At 35.3% G+C, this 26,641-nt stretch overlaps 1 protein-coding gene across 1 annotated transcript in view; it reads left to right on the top strand.

The window, feature by feature from the left end:
- Nucleotides 1–26,641, top strand: part of LOC129229783 (uncharacterized) — a 308,830-nt gene that overhangs the window by 189,627 nt on the left and 92,562 nt on the right. The gene's annotated exons all lie outside the window — the stretch shown is intronic.

Genomic DNA, 26,641 nt, shown 5'->3' with positions numbered 1-26,641 from the left:
TCGGATCTTGTACAAGGATGCATCTTGGAATATTAAATGTTTCTATAACTGGAAGAGACCTTAGAAACTTGTCCCATTCCAACAAAAAGTCAGGTGGAACTTGTTCATTCCAGTCGCATTTTAGCAACCAAAGCTGTTGCATTAATATTTTGGCTTGACATATTACCGGACCGATTAGTCCTAGCGGGTCGAATAAGCGAGCAATTTGGCTGAGCACTTCTCACTTTGTATAAGTAGAGCTTAAGTTCACAGTAACCTTAAAGTTAAAGGTGTCTGAGTTACTATTCCATAGCAGTCCTAGTGTTTTCACGGGTGAATCTAAATCATTTTCCTTGAAAGAGAAATCTGGACAGTCTAATGACCTTACATCTGCATTAGAACGCCATTTGTGTAGACACATTTGACCTGCCTGAAGTAGTTCAGATAATTGTCTAGTTAATTCCTTGAAGTCCGTCAGATTGGACGATCCAGAGAGACAATCGTCCATGTAAAAATCGTTGAGGACGATTTCCGAGGCTAATGGGAAGCCTTTTTCCTCATCCCTTGCAAGTTGTTGCAGCGTTCTTGTAGCAAGATATGGGCTGCTTGCACATCCGTATGTGACAGTTTTTAAGCGAAAAATTTTGTCCAGTTCCTCCTTTCCTTCTCTCCACAGGATTTTTTGGAAATTAGTGTGAGAAGGATCTACTTCGATTTGGCGAAACATTTTATTGATATCAACAGTAAACGCCCAAATATGTTTTCTAAAACGCGTTGTCATAGCAAAGAGATCATCTTGGATCATTCCTCCTTTTAATAACAAATCATTTAGTGACTTCCCGTTAGTTGTTTTGCAACTCCCGTCAAAAACAACTCTTAATTTTGATGAAGTGCTGGACGGTCGGAGCACACCATGATGGGGAAAGAAAAAGCCCTCTTCAGGATTTTTATCTTCAACTAATTCCTCCATATGACCTAAAATTTCATATTCTTGAAGAAAATCTACATACAATTCTTTTAATTTTGGGTCGCGATCTAATTTTTTCCACAACTGAGTTAATCTCTTTGAAGCGATTTGCTGAGAATCCCCCAATCCCTCATCCTTTGATATTTGAGGTTTAAAGGGCAAATAAACAACGTATCTACCATCATTCTTCCGATAATGAGTATTTAAAATATGTTCATTGCAATAACGCAATTCTTCACTAACTATTGGTTTGGTTTGATCAACCTGCTCAATTTCCCAAAAGGAGGTTAATGCTTTGTCCAAACGCTCAGATTCTAAAAGTAGAAAACATGAATTAGATGATGGTTTATCGGATTTTGATGGCGGAACAGTACCTGATACGATATGACCGAATACAGTTTCAACTAAATATAATTGTGAGTTATCAATTTTAATTTTATTTTTGCCTAAAAGATCAAAAAACAGGGAGGCTCCCAGTATTACATCTACCTTTTTTGGAATATTCCATGCATTGTCCGCTAGTTTCACATTGGACGGAAAATTATAATTGGAAATATTTATATGACATGGAGGGAAGACAGCAATTTTTGGAACAACTAACATATCCAGATGGTATAATTTAGATTTAGTTTCGTTAGATAACTCAGTTGAGATAAATGATTTTGAATTACAGATGGAATCACTGATTCCTGCAATGGGAACGTGGGTTCTTTGCTTCTTTAATTCTAAAGAATTTGCGGCATTCGTGGTGATTAAATTAACACTTGAGCAGCAATCTAAGGAAGCCACAAATGAATTGAATGATCCACTGCTATTTTTCAAATAAATCACAGCTGTGTTCAAAATAACGCAAGGATTTTTCTGATTCTCATGCGCTAGTAAGGCGGTTGAAGTAGAAGGGAAGGAAGGGAGGGGTGGACTTGATATATCGCCTACTGGAGAAGACGTATTGGCATGGCGTCTTCATTTTTTTCTTGCTCGATGCAGTGAATCAGACTATGATGAGCCTTATTGCAAATGAAGCATTTGCTCTTCGAAAGGCAAGGATTTGGAAGATGGTTATTCAAACAAATTCTACAAAAGTTATACTTATTTACTAGGCCTATTCTTTTGTTTAAATTCATTTGTTTAAATTTCTTACACCGGTATAAGGGGTGCGTTTCATTGCAATTGAAAATCACGTATTGCTTAGTTTTATTATTATTCTTCAGAAGAAGAGAGTGGTTTTCACTATTTGTATGGGTGCCAAATTTCATATTAACTTGTAACTTCTTTTTCTGCGTTTGAGAAGTAGACGCTTGAATTATTCTCGAACGCTCTTCTAAAAAGCTTAAGAAATCGTTCAGTTTCGGAATGACATTTTTGTTTAGTGTCATTTCGAAACTCTTTCTGACATCTGGATCTAATTTTTGAAACAACATGTGCAGAATTAATTAATGTGTCTGACAGTTCATTAGATTTCAATCCAAGTAAATCTAATGCGCGGATTTGACATTTTGTATCATCTATCAGTTGCATTAACTGATTGGGAGAGTCTTGAATCTTAGACATAGTTAATATTTTAAGCACATAATGTTCTATAACTGCGCGTTTATTTTCATATCTGTCTTCTAAAGATGACCAAAGAGAGTCATATGTATCTTGAGACGATTCAAGTCTTTTAACTTCTCCCCTTAAGCAACTTTTTAAATAACATAATTGTTGCGTGGGGGTTAGTTCAGAATTATTCCCGATTATTGACATGAATTGAACCTTAAAGTTCTGGAAATCTTCATACCTTCCCGAAAATGAGGGTAAGGGTAAGTCGGGAATTTTAAATTTGTTTACATTTTTAACAGTTTCTTCGTTAGCAGAATTGCTGCTTAATTTCGAGAGGAAAATATTAATTTTTACCTCTGCTTGATCCAGTTCGTCTTGAAGCTCCATTGTCAGGGATAGAGCGTCCTTTAGATCGATTTCATCCGGGAGTCTTGTATAGGACAAGAACATCTCTTCAAGTGCTGATTTCAGTTCGAGAACAGCTTTCATTTTGCTTTTTAGCAAAATTTCTGTTTCTGTCACATCTTCAATATCCAGGGTAAATAAAGATGCGAACTTACACAATTTCTCTACTTTTACTTTTAGCGCTCCGCGTTGACGGTTTAATCCAACAAGTGATGTCATTTTACTGGAGCTCAGGGTCGCACGGACCAACTGGTTGAGAGCTCAGAAATGAGTAGTGGACTGTATTATGAAATTTTTAAGTATTTTATTAATGCCAAAGGGGCATTGAATTGATAATGATTCTTTACATAGGCTAAGGGGCCGTTACATATATGTGCAGGGCACAGCTGAAATAGTTCTTCACATAGGCCAAGGGGCCGTTACATATATGTGCAGGGCACAGCTGAGGATAACTTCCTCATTCGTTGAACATCCAATTGCTTCTGCTAGCTTACTCTTACTTGCCGTAGGTGGCGCTGCTGTAGGGCGTGACAGGGCACACCGAACAAGCAACAATATCGACTTCCTGAATCAGAAATTTAATCTTAAACAGATAATCTGAGACAACTCTTCTACAATTAAAAAAAAAGAATTTTACGCGTTTTAGTGAGAATTTCGTTCTACAAAATTTGTTCCGATTATGAAGAATCATAAAAGTCACCACCTCCTGCTTTGCTTCATTTGCTGCATGCATTCAGTTTGTTTTTAAAAGGGCTCTTTTTTGTTTTAACAGTGTACTTACTACCTTTGCTTAAAATCAACCACACTACTGCAGACTCTTCTTAAGTTAAAAAAAAAAAAGGCAAAACATGTTCCAGGAAGAATTTCGGTTGATTAAATTTAGTTGTGTCACTTTCCTTGTCGGAGTGCCAAATGTATTAATTATTTTGTATATGTGGAAGATGTTTGAAGCTAGAGTAAAGTTTCTGATCTTTTCCTGACAGCTATTCTTCATCACCTTTTTCCATTCGGAAGTTCCGATTCACCAAAAGAGATCCGATTCAAATCACTTCGATTGTTCGAGATTATATTTATTTCTTTTCCCTCGCCCTTTTTGGAACATTTTTCTCAAGACAAGTCCCCCCCCCCCCCCCCCCTTCCACTAGTCAAAGAATTGCTCTTTAACCACGTCAGTACCAGGTGGTCAAATTACTTTCCCGACATCAGAAGCATGTTGAAATTAGACTCTCTCGTAGATATTTTGCTAATTCAGTGAGTTGAATTATATTGCGTTCTTTTTTATCTATCCAAGTTCATTCGTGAAACGTTATTTTACATACCCATTGTAAGCTTAAATCTATTGAAGACAAAAGAATTATCCTTCGTCGTTCGACGTCTTTAATTTTTACTTTAATAAGACATGGTAAAATAATTTTGCAGTTCAAAAACGCGATTTTTAAAGAGGCTTCCGCACCGATTGAGTTCAGATTTAAAATCTATGACGAATATTGGATTAAATATAATTGTTGTCATTTTACGTATCACAGTAAAATGACAAACTTACGTATAGTGTGTCACTGGTTAGTTGAGCTATGACTTTGCCAATGTTTACCTCTGTTTCGGGTAATAGGGAAGCGTAATTGGCCCAACCCCTGCTTGCATGTTGTTTAAAAGTTGTGTAATCGAAGTTAATGGTCTTTTGGCGCTAAAAAATCCACCTGAAAAGCATTCGTGTTTCGAGTAATGTGCACTGCAAATCACCATACGGGGCATTAACAATTTAGATGTGGCTAAAACAAAATAGAAAAACAGTTTCAAAAAGTAACAGCTCTACTCGCAATGCAAATTCATAAATACAAATTTTTATCTGAAAAATGAAAGAAATCTTCGGTGAAAAACTCATTTTTCTCGTTCTTGCAATAAGAATATTTTATTTATTTTAAACTAGTGGCACCCGCACGGCTTCGCCCGTAATAGAAAAAATTAAAGGTCTTTTGGTTTGCCTGTATATTTACAAATAATGTATGATGAATTTTCTCGCCAATTGGCTTGTACCGACGTTACAGTTTCACGTTACGATGATTTCGTATCTCGCCAATTGGCTTGTGCCCATGTAACGGTTCCACGTTATGATAATTTCGTAATTTATGATAGTTTTCTTCTTAAAATTGGAATAAAAAAAGAACCACATCGAATTTTCGAAAAATCGCTTCGAGGTGCACACCCCCATGCTACAAACTAACTTTGTGCCAAATTTCATGAAAATCGGCCGAACGGTCTAGGCGCTATGCGCGTCACAGACATCCAAACATCCTACAGACATCCAGACATCCTCCGGACAAAGAGACTTTCAGCTTTATTATTAGTAAAGAATATGCATGAGAATATACAGTGTTAGCATAAAAGAATATCCCGGGTTTAAAAATGTTTATTTCATAAACTATTACACTTACCACTGCAAATGATTCATAAAGATAACTGTGGAAGTTTTTTTTCACTCACTAATGTTCGATGTGTGCGCTTTTCGTAACGCTACACACATCTATAACATACTGTGACGAAAAATCGATAGTTTCACTGTCAATTTTTCGTAATTCTACACATATGCGATCTTTCAGTTTTTGCAATGTTGTGGGCAATGGTGGTGTATTAACACTATTTTTTTGCGAAACCCCATAAAAAAAATTACATAGGGTTAGTTAGGTTTGGGACTGACTGGCCAACGGGTAAAGATTAAATCATCATCACCTGCACGCCCATCCAGCGTTTCGGAACGTCAATGGCGCAGTGAAATGGGGGTGGGCCACTCCCCCCCCCCCCTCAGAGTTCTTGGTTTTAACATTATTGTCAATGCTAATGATTGCAATGATGCTAATACAGTAGTTAATACGTGTGTAAGGACTGTTGTGACCAAAAAAAAACCCCTCCAGAAGGAATTTCTAGCTGTGCTAATCCAAAACGTGCACGATTAAGTATAGTTACCTACGTTAAAATAAATTGGACAGTTTATTCGTATGTTTATGTATTATTTATAGTGGTAAGTGCAATAGTTTATGAATTATAAATTTTTAAAACCGGGATACTCTTCTATGCTAACTCTGTATTGTAAGCATTTTTCGACTTTAAAGAAAAAACTGAATAAAGAGACTTTTTAATAGCTCTCATATTTGTATTATTTCATTTCCCAAAAAAAAAAAAAAAAAAAAACTTCTTTAAATGGAGTGACGTTAGCAAACAATTGAAAGCTTAACTTAATCTCCGATTAGCTTAATGGGTTCTAATCTGCTTTAGTCATGCCCACTTAAGTACTTAAACATCACTTAACTCTTCATGCCCCTTCCCTAGAGCTCTTACAAACCGTATTGACCTAATCGCTATCTTGTTTCCAACGTCGCTTGCATGTCGTAGGGTCATGGCGTACTTCCAAACATCGTGCTATCACATGCTATTTGGCCTTGAGATTCTTCTGTGCAATGTACTTAACCATATAAAAGCTAAATGTTAATTCCGTTTTTAGGGCTAAATCCGCTTGAAATTAAACTTTACGTGAGCTTGTGAAATGAAAAAACTACTTTTTTTAGAAATTTGATCTAAGTAAAATATAATGCTAGCAAGGTTAGGCTTGAAGCAAAGCTTTATGTTTATTTGATTGATTAATAAAGGAGTGACTTAAGTAGTTTTAGTTACATAGCACGTGATTAAATAGAATATCATCTGGAATTTACGGAATAGTACTTAACCATATAGAAAATAATGAAAAGGATTGCCTTTGCGGAGACTGCAAAATTGAACGAAAAAAACATTTTTTATTGCACATTCGCACCTTTCTGAGAAATTTGTGACTTTCGGGTCAATAAAATGTATTTAATTGTATATTTCAAGAGAGAAAATATAATACAGTGGAACTCGCGTATAACTAGCGCAAAGGGATCGCGATATTTACTCGGTATAACTGAGTGTTCGTAAAAAGCGATATCGTGAAAAAAAAAAGGCATTCAGCGCAGTTGCTTTTTTTTTCCGCTCTTTCAATCACTGCTCAGTGCCAAATAAGTTGGTTACTTTGTTTTGAACTCTATGAATGTCTCTTTCTTCTGAGGAATACACAAAAACACACATTTCTTTTTTTTTGAGCAATCACGATTGCTTATTGTTCTCATTTGACTATTTTTGACGTTCCTTTGATTTTTCCCACCGCCACCCTCCGCACCATCACCGTCGACGGGCTCCTCACGCTGCTGCTCCTATAGCGAAAGCCGTCTCCAGGTTGCATCCATGTCCTACACACACGCGCATGCATACACAACTACACACACACACAAACACATACACACACATACACCTACACACATACACACATACAAACACATACACACATACACAAACACATACACACATACAAACACATACACACACGCATACATACAGACACCCACACATACAAAAACATACACACACACATGCACACAACTACCCACACAGTCATGCTTGCACACAGACACAAACACATATGCCTACACACATACACATACCCCCCCCCCCTTCACAGACACAAACACACATGCCTACACACATACCCCCACACACAAACACACACGCCTACATACACACATTAATGATTGCGAGAAACATAATTTGAATTCAAGATGTCAAAATTCAAATTAATTATTTTTTTTATTTTATTTATTTATTTATTTTTTTTCTTTATTCCACAAATTAAAAAAAGTGCTGACATCGCTTGTTCTCCAAATTTATGATTTACTATAGTGTTACCCGCACGCCTTTGTCCGTAGTAGAAAATTAAAAGGTCATTTGGTTCGCCTGTATATTTGCGAGCAATGGATAGTGAATTTCTCGCCAATTTGCTCGCCCATGTTACGGTTTCACGTTATAATAATTTGATAATTTAATCGCCCACGTTACTATAATTTCGTCGGGAAAAAAACGTCGGGAAAAAACATTTTTTTTGGGGGGGGGGGGATTACATTTGCGTCATGACATCTGGTAATTGCATTGTTTGTATCAAACAGCGTTGGTTTAGCTTTGCTCAACTTTATGGAATTCGCATAATGTGGAATATTATGCTACGGAATTCGCATTAATAGTTCTGCATGAGTAACTAGTTGATAAGTGAAACAGGCAAAAATAAGTGTGATGAAGAATGTTCTTGAATAAATATATACAAAAATCATAGTTTAAATGTACATACGGTAGCAGAGTAGTAAATGCGAGTAGAAAAAAATTCGGTTATTTCTTATCTCTCGGTCAGGCGCTTGTATTTATGACTAGTAGCACCCGCACGGCTTTGCCCGCAGTAGAAAATTAAAAGTTTTTTTGGTTCCCCTGTATATTTACCAATAAGGCATGATGAATTTCTCCCCAATTGGCCTGCCCACGTTACGGTTCCACATTATGATAACTTGGTAATTTAGTCGTCCATCTTATGATAATTTTGCTCGGGAAAATGTTCTTAAAATTGCAATAGAAAAAGAACAAAATCAAATTTTCGAAAAATCGCTTCGAGGTGCACACCCCCATGCTACAAACTAATGTTGTGCCAAATTTCATGAAAATCGGCCGAACGATCTTTGCGCTATGCCCGTCACAGAGATCCTGACAGACAGACAGAGAGAGACTTTTAGCTTTATTATTAGTAAAGATTACTAAGTTTGGTTTACTTTGGAATGTCAAAGAAAGTTTACCAAAAAAGGATAAACTGGGTTGGAGGTCAATAGAAATTTTCTGAATCACAAAAATATTGCTCGCTTTAAGCGTGATTTGCTCGTTAAAAGCGAATTGTGTTCCCATAGTTTTAACATTGTACCAACCAAGAATTTCTGATTTCCCCGCTAAATCCGGTTTCTCGTTCAATCAAGGTTCAAAATAAGCGAGTTCGACTGCATACCCTTACGGAGAAAATTATGCGATTGTATGATTAAATGAGTCTAAAAAAGTGCTAAAGTATGCAAGAATATGTACGGATATTTCGGCTATTATTATTTTTCAGCAATCAAATTAGTTGAAAATGTAATCAACGAAAGTGAATGCACTAGAAACGCCGATTTTACTGGTTCTTTTTGATTTTGTGTAAATGTAGCGAGTTCATATTTATCACTTCTTGGATTTTTTTTTCTTATTTTATGTGTTTCTATTTATTTAATTATTCATTTTATTTATTTATTTTATTTATTTATTTATTTTTTGCCGAACATTATTTTGTAATTTGTTTTCTTGATGTTCTGTGATTTTTTTCAGTGGTCTATTTATTTATGCTTAGTAAGTCCTGTTTTTTGTGGATAAAAAAAGGACACTGGCCTGCTTTTTTATTTATTTTTTATTTTTTTGTCAAGTTTTACCGGTGTGATATGACCCTTAAAAGATTAAGAAATGCTGTTCTAACTGCCTTTTGAAACTTTTGGGCAATAAAATAAATTCCGTATGGAAATTGATGCTTTTAAAAGTTTTGATTTAAATATTTTTAGCTATTTTAAGTTGCTGAATTTTTGGTTATTTTTCTTCGATATGGCTTTTAACGAAATTAAGCCATGGACTGTGCGTTGCCCATGACACGAAAGCTTTGTGAAAGATTTGAGAAATGAGTTTCGAAAATTTTATTAAAGCGAGCTTTCCTTTTCAGGGATCGGAACTTTATTGCACCCTAAAGGCGGGAACAAAAATGAATAATAAAAAGTAATCGTCTAAACGTTCTTTCCATGTAAAATCGCACGTGGCTTCGCCTCCTTTGACACAGAATTTTAACGAAATTAAAAAAGAAAAAAATCGTCTGGTCTCTGGGGAGTTGGTTTAAAAAGAGAAGCCGCTGAGGGCTCAGAGGGAGACGAAAATGGGTTTTGTCAGCTGTCTGTGGGGGGAAAAGAGAAAAAGGAATTGAAAGGGAACCGAGTAGAAAGGGAGGAGCACAGCAGTGTTTTTTCACACACGGCACATCTGATTAACAGCTCTCACGATTGGTTTAGAAAAAGAGGTTTGATTCTAAACACATTTCCGTAGTTTTTCTCATTTTTCATACAACTTTTGCATTAATATTGTTTAAAGCGATGGTGGAATGCTTGTGACTGCTTTCTTTTCGTGGCAGTGTTGTTGAAATTCCTATTCCTATTCAGAGTCACAACTGACTTCAACTGTATTTATGTCGAGGACTGCATACTAAGTGCCTTGCCTCCATTATTTTATATACCGATAGATGGCAGCACCATCACCGGATCGAACAGTTAATGAGAATTTAGAACTAGTCCAGGAGCTAATAGCTACCTGGTGCTAGCACCCCCAGAGGTATTGTTTCACTTGGAGGACATTGAGACCACGAGCATATTTGGCGTCGCCCAGTCCCCTTTAATGACGACGGTGGGTCTTCGACCATCGAGGTTCGAACCCAGGACCCTCCGGCCCCGAATCCGACACTCTACCGATCGGGTTGTTGAAATTATGATACATTTTCCGGTGTAAGCAGGGGCTAACAAAAACTAAAATCTTAGGCTCCAAGAAAAAAAAAAAAGGCACTAGACTCAGTGGCTTCTGAAAGATTTTTCTCTGAAAGAACTAGTCACCATAGTTCTTTAGTTGCCCTGGGCGACCTGGTGCCTGCTGGACCCTGGGTGTAATTAAGAAATTTTAAATAAAAGACAAACACCAAGCGATTGTGTGAATGTTGTCGTTCAAAGTTGACATTTTTCAGATTTCTGTCTTTCGAGTAAAGATATACAATCGATTCTATTCTTCTCCTTCTTCTGCTTTTCCAGCTTTTCTGATTTTTTTTTTTTTAATTTGAAGTTTTTTGGCATTTACCAGTGAAAATCGAGTTAATTGAGCTATATTTGGACCATGTGAGGTTTGATCGACGAATTAAACTTTATTCAGAATCTCTATTTACTCGCCCACCCAGATCCAACAGAAGGTTTTTTTTTTTTCAGCAAATGATTTTTGAAAAGAGGTATTTTTTTACGTCACATCTAAAATAAAAACTTAGAAAAGAGAGACTTATCTGATAAGAGGAAAACTCGAGTTAAAGCGTGAAAATACCTAAATTTTGGAGGGAAAATATATTTTTATTTTTAAGCACTTGTATACAAACGTGACGAGAAAACGTGTTGAAATCACGATTGAGAGTCAAAAAATCAGTTTACCCTGTTGACTGTGGTCAGAGTTGTGTATGAAAATCAAAATATAGAATGAGACTTTAAAGCAAAGACATAACTTAATTTTTTCCTTTTAATTACCAAAGACGTTGAGACATTTATCATACTGCTTGATAACCTTCAAAGGATTCTTCTTCATAGTCGGAAACGGACGACAGTCACATGGAGCGCGATCAAGACTGTATGGTAGATAATATAGGTGCTCCCAACCAAGAGTTGCAGAATGACTTTATGTCGCCATCGTCGAGTGAGGTCTAGCATTGTCGTCCAATATCAGAACGCCCGATCTGAGAAGGCCACCCCGCTTTTTCCGAATCGTCCATAGCCGTTCAACGCTTCGTCCGTATGCAAAGCACTGGTGTTTTCCTGGAAGGCTTTATAAAGCTTTTTTTTTATGTTTTATAGAAATGCTGCTCCCCCCCCCCCCCCTTTTTTTCAAATAATAATATTCCCTAGAAATATTTTTTTAATTATTTTCATAATATTCCATAGAATATATATTATCATAATATTCCCCAGAATAATGATATAATGCTGACTTTTTTAAAGTAAGGTTTTAAAGCTTTTATAAATTCGAGATTTCTAACCGATTTCCTTTAAACATGTCCAATTTAAACCTTGCGGGATCACTTAGATGTTAACATGACATATGTGCGTAAAATCTACATATATAAAAATGAATGTTTGTCTGTATGTTATCCATGAACTCAAAAACTACCCGGCAGATTTGGATGAAACTTTCACAGTTTGTTATTTTTGGTACTGGGAATGTTTATAGACCAGTTCGGAAAAAATCCGATCGATAGTTCCTTTTTTATTCCAATTTAAGTCACAATCCATTGGATAAATACGAATAAAATTAATTCGCGTGAAAGATCTCATTGATAAGAAGTTAGCTGTTGCCATTTTTCTTGAGTTTGAACAAATAAATTCTTTCTTTATTGTTTTTTGGCCTTTCATGCAACGGGGGGATTTCAAACTTTTTTAATTTGATATTTTTAGCGATGGATCGATCTTGCAAACTGCGTGAGTACAAAATTTGAGTATAGTCACGGCTTCACTTGATACCTGGACCGATTATTATGAAAATTGCTATATATATATATATATATATATATATGTATTTTTCCACGGAGAAGGTGCATAATATGCTCACTGAAGCCACTCGCCACCAGGTGGCACTGCAGAGTAGCAACTTTTGCCCCGTTCAACCGATTGTTATGAAAATCAGTATAATGATGTATTTTTTGTTGGCGTAGCAACGCGCGTCGGGTACAGCTAGTATACAATAATTTTACCATGGGAAGAAAATTCTTCAAAATATTTCTCGAATGGCTGGTGGGTGTTCCCTTGACTAGGAGAAAATACGCTTTGCTTTATGAATAAATAATAATAATAATAACACAAAAGTTTGATTGTATGTGTGAAAGTTAACATTTTACTGTAGTTTTACAAATGCACAAATTCATTTTCCTTAAGAATATTTTTGATGTTATTTTTAACTTTGTAATTTATAAAAAATGTATCAAATTAATTTAAAATTTCTTTTTTTAGGTAAGTGTTGCTCAACTTAGAACACTTCACTGTTCACCAAGTAAAGCTTGATATGTGTTTTGATACAGGACATTCTAATTTTGAGTAAGTTTTCAATAACTTTTTTAAAGTTGCTTGTATTAAGTTTAATTTTCATTATTTTCATTGGGCATTCAGCATGAACATAAAGGTGCGAAAAAGGTTTATCAATTAGGCCTTTTAATCTGCATTCATCTAACTTAAACTTTTTTTTAAATATCTCAGCGGAGGTGACCGGAAAATGTCGATGCATAAACTGCATTAGGCGTTTTGTGTGAATGTGAAATTAAAACGACCAAAAAGTAACTTAAGATAAAATATTTGTTTTAAAATGCCTAATTTTATCATGTAAGTTTGCTTTTACTCAATGTTATTAAATTACAATGTGTGTACTGGTAATAATAAATCAGTAGAAATAGTTTTTTAAATGTATGTACGCGCTTCGTTTTTTTTTTTTTTATTTTTAAATACATTGTTACTTATTATCATGGTTGTTAAGAATAACATCTAATACAAACTATCTCGAGGCTTTATGGCATTTTTCATGATCAACTATAGTTTGTGTTATTTCGCTCGTATCGAAATGTAAACCATTAATGAATCATCATTTTAATTTTCACGGGACTGTTGGAACAAACTATCTGTGTAAGCAAGTTGTGTTTGCAATTGCCGTTCTTGCTAGGACGGTAATTTATTCATTCTTTGCTAAACAACGTCGAAAAATATCAATGTGGTTCAACAAGAAAGAATTGCTCTTCCAGTTAATGAGATTTAGTCGCCATTTGCATTTTTGTTGCATCCGCTTACTAAATGGCTTCCTAAGCCTCTCTAGAATTTTACTTTATTTCAGGCGGGAAGGGGGAAAAAAATCTAAGTGCGGGTGAGGAGAGGAGGAGGAACAACCCATTTCCCGGCATGTCAACAGAAGAAAGCTTTTTAGGTGTTTATTCTTTAGAATCTAGATGTTCGTCGACCCCTCCCTGCAGTGCAAGTTTTAGGTTTCACAGAAAACGATGGTAATTTTTTTGTGGAACTTTTTTTATATAATATATTTTCCTCTTCAACTAAAGTGATTCATTAAATATGACCCCGTAAGGAGAGGGGATTTTCTCGCGTTGATTTAGAATACTTAAGTTTTCTTCCATTATTTCTCGTCTTTTGTTTGATGAAGGGTCTTAAATGGGCAATTTGATTCGCTGTAAATCGATTCACATCAAGTCACTCAGTGAAAATGGCTAATGCTTGAAAGTTTATTTAGAAAACTTTCTTCTTGCAGTTCAGTATAATAAAGCGTCATGTATCGACTTTTAAACTCGATTTTGGTTCATTTAAAATAAAATAAATAATTCAATTTTTTATTAGCTTAAGTCAGTTCATTAATGCCTTTCTAACCATGGGCAATGTCATTCTTTTTGATGATCATCAAAGGATCGTTGAATTTTCTTGCCCGTCATTAAACTCGTTCATTTGAGCGGCTTCCTTCATTTAAAAATGGTATTTAAGACTTAAAAAGTTCCTTTAAAAATAATTGTTTTAAATAATTAAAATCTTGCATATAATTAAAAACTGAGCGTATCTATGTATGTTGCTATGTATCTATCTATGTATCAATGTCAGAGTTACTTCTCCCAAACGCCAGTGAACCAGGTATCGATAGATTCATCATTTTCCCGTCTTTATGATTCGGAACTCCAGCGCTCGAATACGCTACCTTGCGGTGATTTACAAAACTGCAAATGAAACTAAAACATTGCCACGTTGCGTTCCACGTGTGTCTGTTAGGACTCGACCGATGCATCGGCCAGGCCGATGCATCGGCGCCGATGTTTCAACAATTTAGCCATCGGCAGTTCAGTATAATAAAGCGTCATGTATCGACTTTTAAACTCGATTTTGGTTCATTTAAAATAAAATAAATAATTCAATTTTTCATTAGCTTAAGTCAGTTCATTAATGCCTTTCTAACCATGGGCAATGTCATTCTTTTTGATGATCATCAAAGGATCGTTGAATTTTCTTGCCCGTCATTAAACTCGTTCATTTGAGCGGCTTCCTTCATTTAAAAATGGTATTTAAGACTTAAAAAGTTCCTTTAAAAATAATTGTTTTAAATAATTAAAATCTTGCATATAATTAAAAACTGAGCGTATCTATGTATGTTGCTATGTATCTATCTATGTATCAATGTCAGAGTTACTTCTCCCAAACGCCAGTGAACCAGGTATCGATAGATTCATCATTTTCCCGTCTTTATGATTCGGAACTCCAGCGCTCGAATACGCTACCTTGCGGTGATTTACAAAACTGCAAATGAAACTAAAACATTGCCACGTTGCGTTCCACGTGTGTCTGTTAGGACTCGACCGATGCATCGGCCAGGCCGATGCATCGGCGCCGATGTTTCAACAATTTAGCCATCGGCATCGGCGGCCGATGCTAACTTGCAGGAAACATCGGCCTTAAAAAACATCGGAAAGCCGATGGAATTGGCCGATGTTTTTGAAAAATAAGGACCTTAGTTGTTTTACTTTTTTAATACAAAGTAAAGAGAGTTATTGTTTTCATATAAAATTGTTTACTTAAATTTCAGTATGAATTTCTATTTTAGTCACCCCTGAAAGAGTTTTTAATAGTGCATTCAGGTACCAAACATGTTAATTATTGCGTTGTTTCTTGCGGCTGGATGTACGTATGTATCTTTCATAAGTCATAACTCAAAAATGGTAAGCTGTAGAAGGCTAAATTTTCGCATATGGGGTGTGCGTACATTCCAGTTGTTCACTTCCTTTTTGTTTTCGATCGGGTGTTCTAAAAAGCCTATTCACTCATTTTTTGTGGCTATTAACTACTTATTTCAATGGAAAATTGATATAGCGTCTTGGTGATACATTGCCGAATTTGAGACGATGGAAACAAATATGAGATAGCGAAACCGGTTTTGTTTCATTTTGTTAGATTCCCGATAAACCGGCGGTAATTTTTAATCTTTCGATATTTGTAACATTAATCACAGTAATGCAGTCTTTTCTGTATTGCTTCGGCGGAGCTACAAGTTCGAAATACCTTTTTGTGGCTCTATTTCTCTATCACAGAAGTTCTAAAACATTTATCATAAGCATTTTTGTAACTTCAACGGTGCCCCTATGGTTATGGGCCTCTCGCGCAATTGCAACATTTGCTAAATTTTAAATCCGCCACTGCACGTCAAAACAAACTCGGGTGCAAGTTTTAAAAGGGTTTTTCTGCTCAATGTTTATGATTGTTTTGAACTCTATTTTTAAGATTATTTTTTGTATTTCCGAGAACACTTGCGTGCCCCTCCTCTCACTCCCTCAATTTCTGAAATTAAACTCTAGTTGTACTTCTTAGTTGTTTAAAACTAACACCATTCCTAAAATTGGAGATTTTTTTTTTCAAGCTTTATCTATTGTTTAGGAAGAATTTAGAGCATTAATGTAAGAAATTGATTAAAGACGTTTTGAATGGTGACATAATTCGGAAATCAAAGGGACTTTTGAATTTTTTCTTCGGAAGTGCTGAAGTAGATTCAGAAACTCTTCCGAGGCGTTGGTGGTAGCGGTTCTGTACTAAAAAATAATCTTTCAAATCTCTGACAATCTTATCAATTTATTTCTGTTAGATTTTTTTGAGCAATCGCGATTGCTTATAGTTCTCATTTGACTGTCCTTGACGTTACGCTGATTTTATTTCCCCCTCCTCCGCCTCCCTCTGCCGCATTCCCGCCCATCGTCCTCCGCAGGCGCGGCTCCTCCGGTCCTGAGCAATGTCCCCCGAAATCCGCTTCTCCTGGTCGGTGGCGTCCATGTCCTACACACGCTCATACACACACACACAATGCTCCTATGTCTATGCACACACAAGCTTACACATGCCCAAGCACCTACACACACACACACACAGAGACATACACACCTACGTGTGTGCACAGGTCTATGCACACACAAGCTACACACACACAACTATACACACGTAAACGCCCAGGAGAAGGGCAGGTTTGGGGGGAAAGGAGCAGTTTCTAGAAACAATAACTCAAATGAGTAGGGTCCTGTCGCAACTCGTGATTGCGAAAAACATAATTTGAATTAAAAATATTAGAACTCAAATTAATTTTTTTTAACATTTTTTTTTTTTTTTGCCAACGGCATTGGCCATCGGCAATCGGCCATTTGGAAGAAAACTATCGGCCATCGGCCATCTTTGAACAATCGGCCAACAATCGGCATCGGCCCATCGGCCAAAAAATGCCATCGGTCGAGCCCTAGTGTCTGTTGACGTAAACACAGGCAGTTTGTTCTGAGTATTTATTAACGCAATCGATGTGTCTTAGTTTGATTTCAGCTACAGAAATTAATTCGTCCCTTAGTAGTATTCTCGAGCTTCTCAAAATAATGTTAGTTTTCATTATTTCCTTAATAATTGGTGAAAGCGAAAATTCTGGATTAACAAACTTGGATAACGTTATACAAGGTAAAAAATTTTATTGTTTTGTATGAATTTGTAAGAATATGGGTTTTTTTTTAATCTTAAATTAATTAAACTTACCATATTTTACAGCAGCATTTAGTTGGAATGGACAGTATGCAAAATATTTTCTTGAATATATTATCGTAGAACAAAATGAATAACCGAGAAAGAATTTACTTTATTCCTTTTATTCTCAGCTGAAAGGTTTCGCCAAATTTGTTTAGGGTTATAGTTTTAGTATTGTGCGAGCAAAGCAGCCTTGGCGAGATTTCGCGTTTTTAGTTAAACCATTTTTAATTTTTATCATGAGTGGAATAAAATGGTAGTAAGATTAGAGAATTCGATAAGTGAAAAGAAATAATGGTCAATCAACTGAAAAGAAAACTACCACGATATATCCGTGAGAATTTTGTTGATGATTTGCATAACATGACACAATTAAATCGTAACTCAAAAATTAGAAAAATCGAAACAGAAATTTTTTAAATTAACCGATTCGGGAATTCGAGAGAAATAACTCAGCTACAAATGGAAAACAATAAGCGCTAGCCAAGCAAGAGCAAAAAAGTATCATCTTCTTTCGATAACAATTTGTAATGTCATATTGAATTTTCTAGCATTAATTGTTGTTCTTGTCAGGCCACAATTATTATTTAGTTTTATCAAGAATTGATAAATATCGAATTCAACATCGTGGAAATAGCTGCTTAGAACTACGAACTACGTAGTTTGCATTAATCTTTGACGTTTAGTAATGCTTCTTGAATTCTCATTTCTTTCTACGTGGGCCAGAATATCCACAAGACTTTGAAAATTAATTTAAAAAGAATAAAGCGAAAAAATCATACGTACGAACAAAAATCACAACACTTTTAGCATTTTCTTCGTTACCATGTGCGTTTGTTTTAGTTTTTAAGTCCGCCATTAGACAGTGACTTCAGTGCCCCCTATAGTTCGTTGGAGTTGCGAGTTGGCTATTTAACATAATCCTCCGAAATTAATTAGCTGATTAAAAACTATTAATTATGGTACTTAGATTTCGATATAATATCCATATTTTTCGAAGGCTTTGCTCCATTCAAATTATTATTCAGTGCTTCCTCTCAACTTTCCGCAACAATGCTTTAATTAAAATTTGAGCGTGAAGAAAATCATTAAGAAGAAAGATGTGTTGCCATTTTGTTTCTCGAATATGAAGAAATAAAATTCTGGCTTTTGTTTTGAGGCTTTCCTGCAATTGAGAGATTTAAAATGTTTCCTTTTTGGTTATTTTTCCACAATCTGCCGCAAAATTTCAGTTTCCCCCCCCCCAAGTCTGACTGTTGAACACGCGTCACTTGACATAACTTTTATTTTCGGGGTAGACCGTGCAAAGCGGGGCGACGCAGCTAGTTTTACATAATTTAAAACTGAAAGTATCCATGTATGTATTTACAAGTTACTTCTTCCGAATGCCATTGAACTGACCATCGAACTAGGTATCGATAGATTCGCAATTTTTCCGTCCCTATGTTTGGTTATTTAACATAATCATCCGATTATAATTAGCGGAAATATCAATTAATAACTGTTACTTATGATGCTGAGATTTCGACATAAAATCCCTATTTTTCGAAGGCTTTCCCCCATTCAGTGCTTTATCTCAACTTTCCCAGTCATTGCTGAACTACTTTTATTAAAATTTTGTAGCCTCGAGAAAATCATTGAAGCATAGACTAATAATAAGAGTAGACCGAGCTTTCCCAGACTTTCTGATGAAAAAATTGGTTCATGGATACATCATGTGACTAGTGGAAGGCTTGGCGAAAACTTTGGCAGCATGGTTGCTAGATGGCAACACTATCTATAGTTTGGCACTCGACATGTATTTTAAGACGTAATGTGTTTTCATTATAATTTTTTTCCAGGTGCAGAGATTAAACTGTTTTTCTTTTAGTTGTGCATTATTTTGACATTAGTAATTAGTTTTTGATCGCAGTTTCCAGCAACTTTATTTCATTCGGAACTGCTACGTCAGCGATGGCGTAAACGTAATGGCGTAAACGTTCTGCGTTCACGCAAAAATGTACTAATCGGTATCTTAAATTGAAATTGTAAGTAAAAATCTTACCGTTTTCCGATTCTTTTTGGGCGCTTGCATCTTTAATTGCTTAGAGAGTTATTGAAATTGACTAAAGAAAATGCACAATGCTATCTAAGCGAAAAACTCACTATTATTACCAAAATCTTTACAACTTAAAACAACAAATTTTCAAATAGGACTCTATAAAAGATCATTCTTCCGTGTTCCACCAATTCTATTTATTTTATTTCTCGCGGGCGTTGATCGTGTGCTACGATCAACGCCCGCTGTTGCTAGGATATCCACCAGTCACATGATTTGGATTATGAGCAGCAAAAGGGTTGCCATAGCTCGGTCTATTCTTATTATTAGTCTATGCATTGAAAAGAAAGATCTGTTGCCATTTTTTTCTACGAATATGAAAAAATAAAATTCTGGCGTTTGTTTTGAGGCTTTTCCTGTAATCAGGGCAATTAAAAGGTTTCCTTTTTCGTAATTTTTCTTTAATCTGAAGGGGAAATTTACAGATTTTTTTTTTTTTTTTTTGTTCAAGCATGATCGTTGAACACACGTCAGTTTACTTAACTTTTATTTTCGAGGTAAACAGTGCAAAGCCGGTCGATGCAGCTAGTCTTACATTAATTAACGTATAAATAATTTTAAAACTCCGAACTGTAGGCAAGAAAAAGTATAAAACTTAATTCATTGACTTACCGGCGTAAACAAGATGGTGACGAAAAGCTGAATACTGAGTAGCAAGTGATGAATGCTTTTTTACTTCCTTTTACAAAAAAGGAAGTATAGTATTCGCGAAAATATTTTCACTCAAAAATCGGCCTTAATTTCCATTTTGCTCACCCCCAAATGAATGTCAAGTTTTTTTTTTTTCGACTCAACCATACGTACATATGTACTTAAGAACGTATAGACGCCTGAAATATCCATTTTGAAGTTCCCGTGTTAATTACAACGAGTTTTCTCGTGACGTGTGTATGTATGTCGCATAACTCAAGAACGGTATGACCTAGAAAGATAAAATTTGGTACGTAGACTCATAGTAGAGTCTAGTTGTGCACCTCCTTTTTTGGTTGCACTCGGGTGTTTCTAAAGGGGTCTTTTGCACCTTTTTTTTGGGGGGGGGGAATTCATTGTTAATTTTGATGCAAAATCAAGTGGTGTTATAATTTGGCGGACACTTGGCGATATATCGCCAGTCTTTTGGTCACCAAGTTTTGTCGCCAACTTAGCGACAAACTTAGCGATTTGTAATTTTTTTTTTTAAATCTGGTTTCAATGTGGCCATTGTTGGTGATATTTAGAGAGAGAGAGAATCACATTAAAATTGGAATAATAGGGAAATAACATTAAATTAGTGTAAAAGGAAGTCACGTGATGCACACATCAGCTCGTTTACAAAACAGGAAAGGGAAACTAAAGAAGCAATTGTTTTACTTATGTAAGCGTAAAGACTAAATAAATGAAAGAACGAATGAACTGAAACAAATGTACCTCCGGTAAAGCTTCAAACCGTTCACCGTTAAAATGAATGAACGAAGTGCGGCAAGATTATTACTAGTTCATCAGTACTATGTTCCAAATCCCAACCCGTTCACCGTTCAAAAGAACGACCTCTCTTTTTACTTCCTTTTTCAAAAAAGGATGTATTGTATTCGCGAAAAGATTTTCACTCAAAAATCGGCCTTAATTTCCATTTTTCTCACCCACGAATGAATGTTGAGTTTTTTTTTCGACCGCACCACATGTGGATATATGCCCAGAAACCTACAGACACCCGAAATGTCCATTTTGACGAACCCCGAGTTAATTACAACGAATTTTCTCGTGACGTCTGTATGTACGTATGTATGTGCGTATGTGTGTATGTATCTCGCATAACTCAAAAGCGGTATGCCCTAGAAAGCTGAAATTTGGTACGTAGATTCCTAGTGGGGTCTAGTTGTGCACCTTCAATTTTGGTTGCATTCGGATGTTCCTAAGGAGGTCTTTTGCCCTTTTTTGGGGGGAAATCATTATTAATTTGGATGTAATCTTAAGTGGAGTTATAATTTGTCGGACACTTGGCGGTACATCCCTAGTCTTTTGGTCGCCAAGTTTTGCGATGTCTTTTTTTTTTTTTTAATTTGGTTTTAATATGGCCACTGTTGATGATATTTAGAAAGTAAATAATTGAATCACATTAAAATTGCCAATAATGAGGAAATGACATTAAATTGGAGTAAAAGGAAGTCATGGGATGCACACACATCAGCTCGTTTTTTCAGTGATTGTGCTGCATCTTACGTTTTAAGCAGTCTCTTTTATAGACTCTTTCGTTCTTACATTCCTGCCTGCTTCCCATTTTCGGCAGCTCAAAAAGAGATAGATTTTTTTTATGAGGACTTGATTTTTTATTTCATTTGTTTTTTAATTAATTTAAAATAACTGCAAATTTGCTAAAGAAGCTTGAGCAATGTGTGTGTAGCACAGAGTTTGAAAACGCAAAAAGAGCATTGAAGAATTCTGAAATAAAACATAATTACTAAAGCTGCAAATTTTATTTTTGAGAAAAATAAGTTTAAACCTTAGCACGTTTTGCTTTTACTCCTTGCTTTTACTCCTTAAGTCCTTGCTGACATTGACTTTTGATTTAATCGTTGAATCAAAACAATAGAAAAATAAAGAATAAACCATTCCAATGCAAAAAATATTTAAGATTAAATGACGTAATAATAACTAAAAAATAAACTGTTTTACATACAAAAAAATCTTTTCCTTGATACCTCCCCCCCCCCCAAGAACTCACATATTTTACATTTAAAGGTACATAGGGTCTTTGTATCCACAAAAGATATGCATATTTTATTTAATTGTTAATTCTGCTGTTTTTTTTTTTTTTTTTTCTTTTAATTTCTTCAGCTCAAAGGTAAACTTTGGTGTTTTAATTCGCCAGTTTACCCTCAAAAGTGATTTACATATTTAAAAAAAATATTTAGCTGGGTGCTTTTTATTTTTTTGAAAATGCATGTCGGCTGCAATTATTCACTACAATATACATTATTGAATTAAGTGAGTCTCAAAATCATTTTGTTTAGAATCTTTTGGGTGGAAAAAATATTCCAAACACTCGTGTTACACATAATCCAAACAAACTGCATCTCGGTTTCATTTTTAGGTGCTTTCTCATGGTACCAAGCATGAAACTGTACAGTATTTCCCTCGTCTACGAAAGAGCATTTTAATGATTTTTAAGCCTTTAAAATTAAATTAGAGAACTTTTCAACATGTTAAGCTTGCTTTCTTGCATTGTTTTCTGAGCTACGTTCAAAATGTCAACTATCTATTTCATTGTGAAGTTAATCGTAATTAATGACTAGATTCCGTCCGAACAGTCATACAGGAAAGCGAGTTAGTAAATCTATGGTAAAGATAGAGAGTAGTTTAGATGTTTTTTCTAATTTCGATATCGGAGAGCACTGGTTCTAACATACAAAGAAACTTTTAGTTTTCGTGTAATTTTCTGCATTCTCAAATAATATAAGACCCCTTTCCCCAAACACTGCGTCGTCTAAACAGCAACCATTACAATAACAGCTCTAAAAATTTTCAAATTTATTTTACTATTAAAGCAACGGCTGCAAATAACAATGAAAAACTGCGGTTTCGTCTGCTTCGTTAATGGAATTTGACTTGCATTTGCATTTCGCTTACCGAATAATTTTCAGCTAAGAATTTTCATTATGTTTCGAGAATGTGGAAAAAAAATCCTAGGTTGGATAATATGGGTGCGTAGATCCAATTTTCTTGCCAGGTCGACAAATTTCTTTTTTCTTCTTCAGTTTTACTCTTTAGGGATTCAGAACATATTTTTGTAATAGTTTCTGCTTGTTTCTTTAGACACGTGTCTCATTCCGATTTCTTTTTGAACTTTTTTTTTTTGGAGAAAAGTGTTCATTACAATTCTTTTGTGTTTTCGCCGAGGTTCATTAGGACGATGTCTTTAGAAAATAGTTTTCTCTGCATTTCTTGGGCTTTCTATTATTTTTCTTTTTTGTCCTCTTTGTTCGCTTTTTTATTCTTAGTAATGTATCTAAACATTAAGCACTCCATGCCGTTAACCCAAAAGAGAGCTGGATTGAAAATTCGGAAACTCCTTAGAAAAAGAACCCTTTAAGAAAGGATAAATATGTTTGTTTAAGGAAGTATAGATTCAACGTTAATAGATTTGGCGAAATGATTTTTTAAATTAGACCTGTTCCATATATAAAGATATTTTCTGGAATATAAAATGAACTCAATTAAAAAAAAAATTAATTTGAATTTTGACATCTTGAATTCAAATTATGTTTTTCGCAATCACGAGTGTCTGTATGTAGGCGTGTGTGTTTGTGTGTGGGGTTTGTGTGTAGGGGTATGTGTATGTGTGTTGGCATGTGTGTTTGTCGGTGTGCTGGCATAAGTGTGTGGGTAGTTGTGTATATGAATGTGTGTATGTGTGTGGGGGGGTATGTGTATGTGTGTGTGTAGGCATATGTGTTTGTGTCAGTGTGCAGGCATGAATGTGTGGGTAGTTGTGTGTATGTGTGTGTGCGTGCGTGTGTGTGTGTAGTTGTGCATGTATACGCGTGTGTGTAGGACCTGGATGCAACCTGGAGACGGCTTTCGCTGTAGGAGCAGCATCGTGAGGAGCCGGTCGACGGTGATGGTGCGGAGGGTGGCGGTGGGAAAATAAAATGATAGGAACGCCAAAAACAGTCAAGTGAGAACAATAAGCAATCGTGATTGCTCAACAACTGAATAGGTCTGGAGTCTTTACTTATTGAATGCTCCCTTGGAAATTATTTATATTTGTAAATGCAAGGGTGATAGTGGACTCAAGTAAAATTTTCTGAAAACAGTGTGAAATCTTCTGGAACTATGAGGAAGCTCAATCCCTCTGCCTCCCTGTAAAAATTCTTCAAATGTACAAACAAAAATAATTGAAATCTTTAAAAAAAAATTAATTTGAATTTTGGGCATCTTGAATTCAAATTATGTTTTTCGCAATCACGAGCGTGTGTGTGTATGAATGTGCGTGTGTGTTTGTGTAGACGCCTGTGTGTGTGTTGTGTATGCAGTGCTGTGTATGTACGCGCGTGTGTGTGTAGGCGGTGGTGTGTGTGTGTGTATGTAGGCATATGTGTTTGTGTCTGTGTGCAGGCATGAGTGTGTGCATGCATGTGTGTCTGTAGGAGTGTGTGTTTGTGTCTGTGCGCAGGCATGAGTGTGTGTATGTATGTGTGTAGGCGTGTGTGTGTAGGATATGGACGCAACCTGTAGACGGTTTTCGCAAGAGGAGCAGCATCGTGAGGTCGGTCGACGCGACGGTGGTGCTGGTGGGAAAATAAAATGATAGGAATTCAAAACAGTCAAATGAGAACAATAAGCAATCGTGATTGCTCAAAAAAACATTTTAAAAGTTTTTTTTTTTTCAAATATTTTTTTAGTTTTAGAGTGCATTTTTTAAAGCATAGTATGCTTATAAAAGAAACTATGTTTCACAAATTGCAAACTTGTACAGATCATTTTAACGAAAATTTAATACTGAACCCAACGTAAAAAAAAAAAATCAAATGTTTGCAGTCCTGAAAAAGTTATTACGTACTTAACAAATGAAGCGGTTTGTAACGTACTGAAAATTCTAATAATTTTTGAATTCCGTTAAATACGAAGCAATTTTTAATTAAAGTGCAATATAAAATTATTCGTTGCAGTTTAATTTGTTACAATAGTTAAATGCGTTGTGCGTCTTCTTGAAAACACTTTGCACATAAATCTAGCTTAGTTGATTTAGAAATATTAGAACAATTTAATGAAGTCAGTTAATCTTAAATTTTCGTACTTTCAGAAAATACCTATTCATAAATGAAAACGAATGTCGCTTTAGTTTGTTTCTTTGCAAATCCAAAATCTACCACTGACTTTATAATTAATTCCAAACAGTTCATGAAAAATATCCTATTTGTTTCCTTTTATTTAATGTTTGATTAAGTCTCAAATTAAACAAGGACACGTGCTCTTGATGCCTACTGGTGTGCAGCCGAAAACTCATTTCTCAGATAATTCTTTCGGAACAATTCTTTTATTTTCACTTGGAATTGACTCTGCTTCGTTACGGTTGCAGTGTGGCTGTAGAGCCCTTTGTGATTATTCCGTATCACCAACCTAAGGCTCAACAACTTCAAATCAATACCGATGTAACGAGATACGAATATTATATTATCCTTACCCATGGATAGGTCCACATTAGCTTTCGAGTGGGGGTATAGCCCGTATTTATTGAATAACGAAGCATAAATGGATAGTTTCTAAAAATAACGGTCTTCTGCGCCCGCGGCGAGGTGGTTGTGGCTTGAGTGGTACGTCGCTGAAAGAATGAATTTAATAATTCTCTTAATATCTCGGTATCACTCATCTTGGCTTCAGGGAAACTCGATGAAAGAATGTTTGGGAAATACCTGAAGCTCTTATTTCCTTGAGTCTTAAGTAGATATTCTTGTGCGTGGCTTTGAGGTATAGAATATTTCCAAAAGTACTTCCCTCAGTTATTGAATGCGAAAAACTACACTTGACTTAATTAAAACTTTTCAGTAATTTGCTGTAACATTCTTTCATGAAGAACAATACCTTCATTGGTAAGATTTATTCGCAAAGAATAATGTTTTTATTGTTAGTGTAACAAATGGTGATTTATTTTGTAAAGACGTGAAACAATTGTTGACTATTCAGCCGCCAAAATATACAACTTTTATTACATTTAATAAAATGTTTCTTCAAAGTTTGCAATTATGCATATTTAAGAAGTTGTAGTACCTCTCTAATGATAAAAATGAATGAAAAGATCCATTTTCAATTTTGTGCTTAAAATGAAGTTGGCAGCTTTTTACTGTCCCAAATAGGACTCTTAGGAGTCGTTCATGTTTTTCAAATATTTTTACCAGATTTAACTATGTTAATAATTTTTGTCTTTAAAACTTTACAAACTTTTTAACATTTTCGTGATTTAGATATTTTCAACATGACATTAAGTCTAATTCTCTTAATATCTCGGTGATGTTTTGATATTTTAAATGTATACTTGTTTTTATATTTTAAAACCAATTATACATTTAAAATATAAGAACATCTCCGAGATATTAAGGATGGATATTTTTTTTTTTTTTATTATTTAAATGTATAATTTAAATTGCTATTCTTATGTCATTTGTCACTGTAATTGGATTTTCTCTGTAGCGTGCAATACTTTATATGAATAAACAAATAAATAAAACATTAATCAGAAAAGTTTTGACATAATTTTAGCAATGTTCATGTGGTAAAAAGGCCTTTAATCACTTCAAAAGTCACTGCTTTTCTAATAGTTTTATGCACTTCAAACAGTGTTTGGTCAGTTTGATTTTTTGCTTGCAATCACAGTATTTAAATTGCTAGAACTTCCAAGACCTATTCTTGAAAGAACTGGAA

The sequence above is a fragment of the Uloborus diversus genome, chromosome 9 (genome assembly GCF_026930045.1).
Source record: "Uloborus diversus isolate 005 chromosome 9, Udiv.v.3.1, whole genome shotgun sequence".
Classification (NCBI taxonomy): Eukaryota; Metazoa; Arthropoda; class Arachnida; order Araneae; family Uloboridae; genus Uloborus; species Uloborus diversus.
Note: the sequence above shows the minus strand (reverse complement) of the source record. Positions and strands in the feature narration are given on the sequence as shown.